The sequence below is a fragment of the Macaca nemestrina genome, chromosome 9 (assembly GCF_043159975.1).
Source record: "Macaca nemestrina isolate mMacNem1 chromosome 9, mMacNem.hap1, whole genome shotgun sequence".
Lineage (NCBI taxonomy): Eukaryota > Metazoa > Chordata > Mammalia > Primates > Cercopithecidae > Macaca > Macaca nemestrina.
In genome coordinates, this window is record NC_092133.1 from 77,267,865 (window position 1) to 77,281,487 (window position 13,623).

Here is a 13,623-nt window from a genome sequence, read left to right on the forward strand (position 1 = left end):
AAAATAAAATAATAAGAATATTGGATGTATCTGCATTTTTCAAGCCTTCTTTTATGGCACTTAATAAAATTGTATAGTTTACATTATTTTCTTTGACATAATAGATATTTTATAATATAATGGGTTTTCAGATTTTCTTTTAAGAGAAACTTTCCTAAAAGTATTATAGGCTGGACTTCAGAGGAGCATGACTAAAGATAGGGCAGAAAAAAATATTTCCACGATTACAATAACTCTAACATGAAATAGTGATGGGCTAAAAGTGAATAAAGTGTGGTAATAAGGAAAAAATGGCATTTGTGAGCAGCGTTCTGTTAATAAAATCAATAGGATATGGTGATTGTTGAGTGTGGAATGGAAGAAAGAGGCAAAGTCAACATCGATCCCTAAGTTGCTAGCAAAGTTCAGACCTAGGTTTCAGAAATAAAAACATTTCTTCAGAATGGGTTGGGTTTACAGTGTATGGTAGGGCTTGTAGGTGAAGATTTCGGTAGGTAATTAAATATATTATCATCCTATTGATCTTGGTTTAGACCTCAATGTCTTCATTTGTAAAATAAGGATGATTACAGTTACTTCATGGAGTTTGAGTGACGATGGGAAACACACTTCGGGTTTCACTCTTTCTCCTCCCTTCTCCTTTTGATGTAATTACTCAGCTGCCTTTCAGCTGCAAAGACAAGAAACACAAGAGAATATCAAATTAAGTAGAATAGCCAGTTTGCCCGTCTGTCTCTTCAAAAACTGCAGCCTCTGACATAGACCAGTATGTACTGTATTTATATTTATCAAGCCAGTTCAAGCCAATTTATGTAACAACAATATGGACTCATTTTATTGCAGTATTTGATCATTTTTACTCATCCAGTAATTTTTTTTTTTTTTTTTTTTTTTTTTTTTTTTTTTTTTTTTGAGACGGAGTCTCGCTCAGTCGCCCAGGCTGGAGTGCAGTGGCACTATCTCGGCTCACTGTAAGCTCCGCCTCCCGAGTTCACGCCATTCTCCCACCTCAGCCTCCTGAGTGGCTGGGACTACAGGCGCCCGCCACCACGCCCGGCTAATTTTTTTGTATTTTTAGTAGAAACGGGGTTTCACCGTGTTAGCCAGGATCGTCTCGATCTCCTGACCTCGTGATCCACCCGCCTCGGCCTCCCAAAGTGCTGGGATTACAGGCATAAGCCACCACGCCCAGCCCATCTAGCAATTATTTTATTACCTTGAAATGGTGTTTGCAATAATAAAGTCCATATGAATGGTTTGTTTTGGAAAGTAAAATAGTTCTCAGCTGTGTGTACATGTAAATCTGAGCTACACTGTGTTTTTTAAACAGGACTCATACCTTGTCATTTTAAAAGCCACATTTCCACAGCAGCTTTATTTTCTTTCACAATTTTTATGTCTAACTCCTTCATTCTATCTAATTCCATAAAAAATAGTTTGCAAAAATTCATCATGGTCATCCAATTTAAATTTTTGTATGTGTGAACATAAACATTTTTCCTATCATTAGTTTGTATGATTCTGTATGACTTGTGAATTATGTCCAGCTGTTGCTCCAGTGACAATATAAATAAAATCTTATTTTAAGTCTGAAAATTTGCAAAGAGAGAGAAAATTTAATATTGCCTCTCTAGTAATTGACATGATACAAGAATGTAATTGATCTTGGATACTTGAGATGAAGTATCCAATAAACCTTGGATAACATAGCTGACCCTGAGTTAGTCAAAAGAAACCACTATCTGTTCTCAGAAGTATCAATATACAATCATACCTTTTAATGCTTTTTATGTTTTAAGTGATCAAAATAAAATTTTAGGCAGCAAATCATGGCAGTGGGAATTGGGACTCATATAAATAGAAATAAAGAGAGTATTATTTTTATATTTTTCAGGAGTTTGGAAATTCTGATTTTTTTACACTACGATAGAAAAATATACTTGAAACTTTGCTTTTAAATGTACTGGCTGCTATTTTAAAAAGCAGCGAAATGCATAACTTAAAATGCTATGATAATAATGATAGTAATAATAAAACCAAACCTAGTGAATCCATAGAGACACTATAGGGAAAAAAGACTTAGGGCATGCACAGCAATTAGAAACACAAAATGAGAATGAAAAATAATTCCAAAAATATCAAGACTCATAACAAATAGAAGGAAGCTAAAACCACTTAGTGAAGTACATATGTCAGATCATATTAAACAAACATTTAAAAATAATATTTTCTCTCAACAATCAAAAACTATGTAGAAACTTGGAAAACAAAGATACAAAGCAGTTAACTGCAGGAAAAATGCTATTTTTTTTTAAAACAGGACAAAGGAAGCTGGTGTATACACATCAATAAAAGACCAAATAGATTTGAATCTGAAAAACGTTAAAAGTGAAAGAGGGGACAATTTTAATCAGTAAAAGGCTTCTCTTTCTCAAGAAGAGGAGCTTGTATTAACCCAACAACCTAAATTTGAAATCCATATAACAAAACTTTGCAGAAATCAAGATGAAGTAAATACATTTCATAAAGGAAAAAAGAAAGATAAAATTGCAAAAGGTACGAATTACAAAGTAGTAACTTTGCCTCGTGTGTGCATGTGTATGTGTGTACACTTTTAACACACAAAATTTACAAAAATGCCAATAAAATCTCAGCAACAGAATCTCAAATTATTGCCAAAACAATGACAAAAGTTAGTCAATGTTACCTGACTGCAGACCAGCTAAGGAAAAGAATTATCAAAATTGAAGTCATTTGGAAACCACCAACTACACGTAAATGCAATGCACAGGCTCTAAAGTGATAGTTGAAATTACAGATATATACATTTACATACATATATATTAATAAGTACTTATAAATTTGTATTTACGCACTTTAGGCCTTTGGACATCCTATCCCCAATGTATATCTTTGGACATTTTACCCCCTAAAAAAATGTTGAAGTCTGCAAACAAAAAGATTTATCCAGAATTGCTGCTGTACTTGGCCAAAGTGGAGAGGGAATTAAAAGAAAATGAATGTTCAGTGCTTAATGCCAGTTAATGGATTAATCAAGAAACAAAGACCAACATGTTCCCCATACAACAAGGTTTAGCACAAACCTCTCCTGTGGGGAAGAGTGAATAAATGGCTGGACAGTGGCCAAGAATTTTACCGTAATAGAATTCTTTCCATATGAGAACCTAACACCAAAGGAAAGAAGACTCCTTCACAAAAATTCACTGTTCATCATTGTTTTCTCTGCCCTTTATTAGCTCTGATCTTGGTATCTCTGCTTAGACTCAATAGTCATTTGGTTAGAGAACATTCTCAAGTATTATTTCAGGTAAGAAACATGGTGGTTCACTCTGAATCCTGCAGAATCCTAAGATAACTTTTGCTCAGAAAGATGAAGAATATCTAGACCACAGAGAGAATTGTTATATTGAGTAACTTTTCCTCTGTGGTTTAAATAAATTTAGACATACACAAACACACATATGTAAAATTTGAAGAAAATTATAAACTCCATGATAACTCGCAAATTTTTGCATATGAAATTAGTCCTATATTGAATTAGTTTCCTTTGTAATTAGCCTGGTTAGAATTATACTTAAATAAGTCCTGATTTCTAGGGACAGTGACCTAGCATCCCATCCAGTTACTATCCCTTGATAGCATCCCGATTTGGAGAACAAATTAAATGGTGACTCTAGATTTCTTTCTTCATTTCAGGAAAAGTGTTTTCTATTGCTTCTTTAAATATTACTTCTATGACAAGAATTCCAGCTACTCATTTGCTAAATTCTCTTTATCTGACCTCTAAGTCTTTTTTATTTAATTTGCTCTAATGATAATCTGTATTTTTGGGGTTTTTTGGTTATTTTAAGTTCTTTCACTAGTGTATCAAGATTCAGTAGCAGTCATAGTGCTTTTTGATTTTCTTATTGAAAAAATATTTTAATTTGTATGGCATTTTGACTCCTTCCTTTTTCTTTTTTGCTTTTAATATATTTCCTTTACCATTCTTATTTTTTAAATTAACTTTTATCTTTGTAAAAATAAAATATTACTAAGAGGCTAATATTGTAAAACAATAGGTCCCTACTCTACCTCTCCTGAAAACCTAGGCCTGACACCCTGAGGCAATCATTTCAACTCTCATAGTATTTTTCCTATTTGCATTTATATTTTTAAACAATACACCTGTACTATTTTGTGTTGCTTCATAAGTTGCTTGTGTGTGTGTGCTGTATTCAGCAGTAGAATACAGTAATAAGGAGCATGGTGCTTTGAGCCAGGACTGCTTCAGTGCAAATCCCAGTGCCACCACTTACTTGATGTCTAATCCTGAACAAGTTATTTAACCAATTTGTCTGCAATTCCCTTATCTATAAATAGGAATGATAACATCACCTAATTCATGGTATTGATGAGAAAATTGCTTGTTATGTTCACCAATATATATTACTAACGCATTTTCTCTAGCTATTCTCCAATTTTTGAACTCTATTCTATACGTTCCTTTCTCCTGTAATAGATAACAAAAATTCTGACACTATATGTTGTTTTTCAGGGATGTTTACTTTTATTCTTGTTAGAATGTTCCAGGAAACCACTGAGTTTATGCTTCACGCACCTGCTTTTCATCTTGAAAAAAAAATGTGTTGGACAATTTTGTCTGCTGTTTTCTTCTTGCTTTCTTTTGGATTGACATTCCTCTACCACGATTTCAATAATATCTGGGGAGAGAGAAAAGATAAACATATGTTCTCAATCTTCCATATTCTGAATGCAATATAATTAAAAATTATTTCATATATTCAGATAAATCTAAAATCATGACATATGATGCAGTATCTTTAACATTTTTCTCAAGTGAAACAACATTGAATTGTTTTTCACAATCTCTCTTTTAAGAAAGTGGTGAGTCTGTACTTTTGACTGAATTATATATATGCAGTTTTCCCTGGAGGTGGTAAACTTTTCTTGCCACCACTGCTCTAGACAGTTGTTAGAATAAGAAGAGAAGGGAGCTGGTGCAGTTGGATGGAAGCAGAGGGAAGAAAGAATGTCTAGGAGGAAGGTTAAATCAAGGATCTCAAAGTTGCATAAAAACGATAGCATTATTGCCTTTAAAATAGCATTGCCGGTTGGGGGCGGTGGCTCACGCCTGTAATCCCAGCACTCTGGGAGGCCAAGGCGGGTGGATCATGAGGTCAGGAGATCAAGACCATCCTGGCTAACACAGTGAAATGCTGTCTAAAAAATTAGCAGAGCGTGGTGGTGGGCGCCAGTAGTCCCAGCTACTCGGGAGGCTGAGGCAGGAGAATGGCATGAACCTGGGAGGTGGAGCTTGCAGTGAGCCTAGATTGTGCCGCTGCACACTCCAGCCTGGGCAAAAGAGTGAGACTCCATCACAAAAAAAAAAAAAAAAAAAAAAAAAAAAAGCATTGCCAGGGCTAGGTGTGGTGGCTCATGCCTGTAATCCCAATCCCAGCACTTTGGGCTTCCCAGGCAGTCAGATCACCTGAGGTCAGCAGTTCGAGACCAACCTGGCCAACAGAGCAAAACCCCTCTCTACTAAAAAAACAAAAAAAAATTAGCAGGGCATGATGGCAGGTAACTGTAATCCCAGCTACTTGGGAGGCTGAGGCAGAAGTGCTTGAATGTGGGAGGCAGAGGTTGCAGTGAGCTGAGATCATGCCACTGTACTCCAACCTGGGTGACAGAGCAAGACTCCATCTCAAAATAATAGCATTGCCAGGACTAAGTTAGAAATAAAAGACAATATGCTAAGTGTAATTGAGTGATTCTAAATTAAAATTAGAAACAAGCAAATCGTTGGTTAAACAGAAAAACATAGTGGTGAAAGGAAGTTGAAAGTTAAAGTCATAAATTGAAGATGTAAGAAGCTTGGAAGGTACATTGGGTTTTAGTCTAACGGGGATTTGGAAATGTATTTTACTTGATATTTTGTATTGTATAGAGCACCCTTGACATAAGTAACTCCATCTTACATTCCAAAAGGTACCTTGCATGCAGATGTTTTGCCTAATCAATAAAGACTGCATCCAACCAAATAAGCATATAATCAAGCATACTCTTCCACTATCAGTCCTCACCAGAGGACTCTGGTCATAAAAAAAGCAGGACTTGGGCCGGGCGCGGTGGCTCAAGCCTGTAATCCCAGCACTTTGGGAGGCCGAGACGGGCGGATCACGAGGTCAGGAGATCGAGACCATCCTGGCTAACACGGTGAAACCCTGTCTCTACTAAAAATACAAAAAAAAAAAAATAGCCGGGCGAGGTGGCGGGCGCCTGTAGTCCCAGCTACTCGGGAGACTGAGGCAGGAGAATGGCGTAAACCTGGGAGGTGGAGCTTGCAGTGAGCTGAGATCCGGCCACTGTACTCCAAACTGGGCGGCAGAGCGAGACTCCGTCTCAAAAAAAAAAAAGCAGGACTTCACCAGCTTGGAACGGCCATCTTAACAGACATTGTCGTGCTGTCACTTGTAATAAGCACCTGGCATCCACCACTGCTGAAGGCTCTGCCCACTTCAAAGACTCTTCCTTGCAAGACTGACAGATCACCTGGCCCAGACCAGGATATTTGTTTTGCTCAGATTGCTTTCTGTGGACTGGTTCATTAACCCTTTTTCCTATCCTTTTCCTCTTGATGTTAAATGTTACTTCATTTGTGATGGAATGTTTAACCTATAACATTTACACATTGATTAAGTACACTATTATGTTTGATTTGCAGTATTGACTGACTTGGGGAATGGCTTGAGCCTGTGTGCCCATGGCTTTGACTACTGAGTGAATGGGAAGTACGAAGATTTTCCTCCTTTGGAATTCCAGGTAGTTTATGACTTTTATGATTGAGATAGCATGAATAAAAGTCTGACGCCGTGGAAAGACACAAGCATATGTGGACCTGATTACTTCTGACCTTGTATCGCTCATGATAAAGATGGAGAAAATGAAGGTATAATTTTAGCATTTTTCAGGAGTCACTCTGGAACAAGTTGTTGTTTCATCCCCATATTAAGTAAGAAACAAGTTAAATGATTTTCCAAAAAGAATGTTTTGTATTTGAATATAGGAGAGGATAAGAACATACGAGGCAGGTGGGTTAAAAAAACATGAAAAGCAAATGTTGGCTTGGATTTTTATTTCCAATGAATCTTAATTCCAGAAAAATAAAAGGCAAAGCATTTATTGCATTGTAATGTGAGAGTAGAGCTTAAAGAGGGTGGGTGTCATTTACAACAGTCATGTTGTAAATTGAAGTCATAAGTCTTCATAAGCCCGTCACAGGACGGGCTCTGCTACTGGTGATTATTGAGGCCAACTAGTACTAGAATATGGATGTTTAATTTTAGTCATCTTATTTCTTTACCTATACACTATAATAAAATATTTTCACAAGGCAAGTGGAAAACCCAATCTGACAGCGATTTGTAAAGTTACTCTAGGGGAGAACAGAAGGTGAATTAGGGAACTAAATCCACATGTGGGGACTACTTTCCAGATTTCAAGACTCAGGGCATTTGCACTGAAATTCAAAAGAAGCCTGGCATGTGCGATTACAATCAAGATGAAACCAGTATGAGACTTCATGCACAATTTCCTGTTTGCCTGATAAAATTTGAAAATAAAATCAGTAGACAAACCATATATGACCATATTTTACATGCAATTAATGCTTTCGGGTTTTAAAAAAAGTATTTCTATCTAACCTGTGGGATAGTTCCCAGAAACAAACAAAACAACAGCAAATTTTAGGAAGAATAGGAACAGTCTCAAAGATTCAATGGAAACATTATTTAAAAACACAGAAAATATATGACAAGATTTATAAAATTTGCATATGTGAGAGACCAGCTAGATAGCAAAGTGAAAAAAGATGAGAGAATGGAGAGGAAACTAAGGCACAGTCACATTCTCAAGTCTAATTGAAAGATTTATTAAAGAATCATTGTAAATCCAGAAATTTTGGATCATTGATATACTGGAAAAGTTATACACTATTCAAAATTTGCCACCAGATGTTGATCAGTTCTTCCCCAAACATGCTTATAAGATTGTATCCCTTATTGGGACTACCCTATCAATTGTTAATGATAATAGTAATATACTCCTCAACTGTTACTGCTACCACGACCATTGCCACTGCTGCTATTCACTCCCCTCTAATGCTTTTATTCCTTTTGCTGTGCGATACATTTGACATGTATTACCTCTAATTTTATCAATAACCACTACACCCATGTAGACTTGCAATATTCTAGGCAATCTTTTACATGTTGTACATAGGCTAACTTATTTAGACATCACAAAAAGCCTATGAAGCAGAATCTGTCATTTTCCCCACTTTATAGAAGAAGAAACTCAAGGCACGGAAATGTCTTTGAATTGGCTCAATGGCACACAGATAAGAAGACAGATTATTTAGTATCACTACATTAAACCTAAGGTAACTGTCATAACATGAAACCGAAGACTCAGAGATGTGACTTGTCCAAAACCACACAACAAGCAAGATATCTTCTCAGCCTATTGTCCTGATATAAATGAGTTCATGCACAACAAGCAAGATATTTTCTCAGCCTATTGTCCTGATATAAATGAGTTCATGCAATCCAAATACTGAGATATCTGCATTAAACAGATCTTTGTTCTCCTCTTGGCTGTAATATTTCAGAGCTATGAGAGTTTTGTCAAGTTATGTGAACTTTCTAAGCCCTCATTTCTATTCTGTAGGTTAAGACATCAGTGCTTAGATTACAGAGTTAGGAAGAATAAATAAACTGTTATCTTTAAAACACTTACTACAGCACCTGGCAAAACATGTTTTTAACAAATCCTACATCTCTTATCCCTTTCTTTCCTTGTCACCAGCCATGGGACCCAAGAAAATAAGAAGCAAAAGCATATGTCATATTCTGCTTCTTTGTTCAAAATGGGTGCAATTTTGCCACAAAGGCCTGGTTGGGGGAAAATATGAATAAAAAGCTTTTCCCTGAGATAGATATTTTTAAGTTAATTTTTTTAACTTGTCAGAAAAACATGTATCTCAATTTAGATGCAACCTTTAGACAGTGCTATTTATACAAATAATATCAGGCGTTCCAGAACAAATAACGTGACACCGATATCCATGATTATCATTAACCTTAATCAGACATGGCAAGCTTAGAAATTCTGTGACTCCAGGAAGACGTTCTCTGATTAGCTCTGCTCAGCAGTAGGCTTTCCTAGGCTGCACATTAATAGCTCCATCCCCCATCAATGGGAAAGGGAAAGTCAGGAAATGTTATTTGTGAAAAATGGAAGTTTATGAATGGACTGGCCACAGTGTCTACATTAAACAAGCATGGCACATTGATTGGGGTGGCTGTCAAGTAGTTTTGATGGATTATTTTTTTCTTCATTTTTCTTTGAGAAGGATATATTGGTTTAGCTCACTGCAAAACATCTAAACACGCTTGTAGATAATTTGTTTCTTCTTAAAACAAACAGCCTTGCATGTTGTGGCCTATAGATCAACAATCATGGATTTCCCCAATAATTTATCCCAGAACAACCTATGGTTGGTGAGTAGCTTTATAAAAGAGATATAATGTCTGTTCTAAATAGATAGACATTTAAACATTAATTTCAATCATTGGAAACTGAACTGAATAATGTATGTACCTAGTGACTGGAGGTGTTAAAAATAGTGACATGAGGAATTTCAAAATACTTAATTACTGTTTTATTGGTGTAAAGAGTAGAATACCTTAGTAGGGAAGTACAGATGATCAGAATGAGCGTGTCATTTGGAAAAAAATAAACAAGCAAACTGGGCTTTAAGTTAGAAGGCTTGGACTCTAATTCGTCATTGTAACTAATTTACTGTGTGAGCAAGTAACATTTGCTTGACAGGGCGCTCTAACCTTATTTGTAAAAATCCTGTGGTTAAACTAGGTTATTTTCACCTCTAAGTTGTCCCTTCACGTCTATGCTCCTATGAGTCTTTTATGTGAAGAAATGTTGATCTCCCAGAGAATGTGCATTTATTAATTAATAATTAAATAAGTTCTTCTTAGGTTTTGCTAGGTTCTCTGAAATGATGAAAATTTTTCCCTGATCCTTATTTTTTTCTATAAGAGATTGACCCTTTGGCCCCTTGTAGATCTAATGCTCATTTTCTAGGAGCATAATTCATTGAGGACACAGAAATATAGTATAATTTGCCAAAGGAGAAAAAGAGAGAAAGAAAGAAAAGTTTGAAAAAATAAACTAAGCATACATAAGGGCTTCCAAAATATCTTTTTTATTTGTCAACTTTATTTTAGATCATTAAAATAGGAATACAGGAAAAGGGAAAAGAAAGGCAGGCATATAGCTTTTTTTGTTGTTTATGTTAATTATAGATTTTCTTTATGTTAATTATAGATTTTCTTAATGTACCTCTGATAATGATATATGTATAAAGTATGTGTTTATATAAAATAACATTTGATGAATCACAAAGTGATTCACAAATTCTAGAATATTTGTTCAAATAATAAAAATATAAAGAAGAAAATAAAAGTAAGCAGTATTTTGTTACATCAAAATTACCACAGTAACATTTTGTTGCATTTTCTTTCCTTCTTTAAATATAAGAATTGCATGCTACTTTAAAACTACTTAAACTCATTTTTTCCAGCACATTCTTTAAGAAAATTATTAATATTAGAAAAAATAAAAAAGTTGGAATAGAAAGAAAACAACATACTTTGATACACATTTTTAACAAAAATGAAAATATTAGGCATATAATGCCTTTTTGACTTAACAATATGACATCACATTTTCATATGAGTAAGCATTCATTAATATTACTGTTAGAAATGTACTCTATTTTATCATTGCAAAATGGATTCTATCCTTTTACTATGCAGATATATGGACTCTTCACAGTTCTAAAGATGAGACAACTTTGGCTCTGAGAGATTGTTTTGTGTGTTTTGCTGTTGTTATTTGTTGTATGTGACAAACACTCATGTAAGGAATTAAAATCATATCTTACACTATATTCTCTGTGTTAATCCCTACTGAGATTCTGATGGCAAGACATTCATGCATTTTTAATGTACCTATGGTTTATATGTAAATAAAAACCTTTATTTACTAAAGGTTTTTTAGTAAAAAAAATCTTTATAGTTTTGCTAAATACAATTATGTCATAATATTGCTTATTTTAAAATGTGGCCATCGTTATTTTAAATTATTTTTGTTTTTATATTTTATTGCTTCATATTGCTAACTCCAAATCAATATTGATAATTGGATTATGTCCTCCCATAGCTTTCTCCACTTTCATATAATTATGTATTGGTTATTTTATTTGATTTTAAATCAAGGAATATATCTTACATATACATTTCTACAGCTTGCTTCTCTCAATTCACAGTAGATCATGAACATTCTTCCCAGTAAGTTAATATGAATGTAGTAAATTCTACATCAGTTTGAAATATAAAATTATTCTTCACTTAAGGAAAAGTTAACATATAGTTGGATAGTTTCAAGTTCATTCCTATACTCTAATAAATACTCTAACCATCACTTCATTTTGAACAAAGTGCTAGTTGGGGGAAAGTGTCTTATCATGGAGTTATATCAATCAGTGTTAGCTGGGATGTTTATAGAATTTGTCTTCTGGGAACTTTAAAGAAAGGTTAAATTTATTAGAGATTGGAAATGATTCCAAAGAGTATAACCTCACGAGTTTAATTGTTGGGGAGCATGATGCACATGATTTTTGAAAAATCTAAACTAACAGGTAAAATAATAGTTGTTTAGACTATAGAGCTACTAAATATTGACCTGGTTTGGAGGGGGTGGGGAACAAATTGTTGGCACATGGACATTTTTGTCTTGAGGAAAAAAAACAGAGTTTCAAAAATACTATCTCGCAAACACAATAAACAATGGTAAAAAGTATATATTTTGTTTCTGGGCATATACTTAAAAGAATTGAAAGCAGGATGTCAATGAGGTATTTGCACATCGATGTTTGTAGCAGCATTATTCATACACAATAGCTAAAATGTGGAAGTAACCTAATATCAACAAATGAATGGATAAGCAAAATACGATATATACATACAAGAAAATATTATTAAGCTTTGAAAAGGAAGGACATTTTGACACATAGTGCAACATGGATGAAATTTGAAGACATTATGTTAAATAAAATAAGCCTGTCACAGACAGACAAATGCTGTATGATTCTCTTATGTGAGATATGTAGAAAGTAGTTTAATTCACAGAAACATAAAGTAAAATGGTGACTGTCAGGGGCTTCAGGGGAAGGACAAAAGTTTAATGGGTATAGAATTTCAGATTTTCAAAATGAAAAAGTTTTGGAATCTGTTTCACAACAGTGTGAATGTACGTAAAATCTTGGAACAATACACTTAAAATGATTAAGATGGTCAATTCTGTTTGCCACATTAAAATAATTTTTAAAAACCATAGCAGCAGAAAGCAAATCAATTTCTTTGAGCTGGTGAAGTTAGGGAGGGTTTGACTACCAAGGGGTCTGAAGGAATGTCTTGGTTCTATTATGGTTATTCTTCCTCAGGTGTTTGGAAAAGCATATAGAATTGTCAGGCAAACACTACATTTTACTGTATTTAACTTATACTTTAATTTTAAGAAGTATAGGCACCTGAAAAAATATATTATTCTCATGAATAAAATTATTTTATGAAATATGAGCATGGAAAAACAGTATTTTGAAATCAATATAGTTTGTGTTTTAATAAAAAGTTAAATGCTATGTTTGTATTTTTTTAATGTTTACATTTATCTTTGTAAAAGGAAAGAAAATAAAAGAAATTTAGGAGATTCTTTTCATTAGAAATGCATATTTCTTCTTATAGGTAGGCATATAGGTGGAATTAATATACTAAAATTTATTTAACTATCTAGTTCTGATTGTTAGTTAATTTGATGTAATTATGTTGTCACTCCAAAAAAATACCTCCTATCAATATTAAATATAACCTTCTATACTTGTGTTTTTACTGACATGGTGTAAAGTCCTAATTGTGGAGCAGTAGATATATAGTGTTAATGCGATAGCTGTATCTTTTCTTTTCCCCTTTACTGAAGTATAATTGGTATAACAAAATCAACATATAATTGGAAATATGTATATGCTTATGTAACCATCACCAGAATCCAGGTTATAAACCTATCACTTCCAAAAGTTTCCTTGGTCCCTTTGCTTTTTTTCTTTTGTGTGTGTTCAGTAAGGACCCCTCACATGAGTTCTAATGGCAGGGTCCCCAGTATGCCCTACATTGGGCCAAGACCTACTTTCATTATCACTGTATTTTTTTGTTTATTCTCTGTTCTGTGGTATAAAGATATTGTTGAAAATGTAGAAATGGCTTGCAGCTATGGGTAAAAATGATGAGAAAAAGAGAAAGCATTAATGTTTAGCTATAGCACAGAAAGTCAAGATGTTAGACAAACTAGATAGAGGTTTAAGTGTAAAATATCTTATAGAAGAGTACAGTGTTGGAATGACCATTATATATGACCTGAAGAATCCAAAGGATAAACTGTTGAAGCTCTATGCTGAAAGTGATG

The 13,623-nt window shown here is 34.2% G+C and overlaps 1 long non-coding RNA gene across 2 annotated transcripts in view; it reads right to left on the minus strand.

Moving 5' to 3' along the window:
* Window positions 1-362: 362 nt before the first annotated feature.
* The window catches only part of LOC105465931 (uncharacterized), a 116,327-nt gene continuing 103,066 nt past the window's right edge, over window positions 363-13,623 (minus strand). The window contains exons 3-4 of one of the 2 annotated variants that reach the window (XR_011607454.1): window positions 4,622-4,724; window positions 363-670 (exon numbers count right to left, since the gene is read on the minus strand). This is a non-coding gene — a long non-coding RNA (uncharacterized lncRNA). The remainder of the gene's footprint in view (window positions 671-4,621; window positions 4,725-13,623) is intronic. The other variant, XR_977862.2, reaches the window with a different exon arrangement.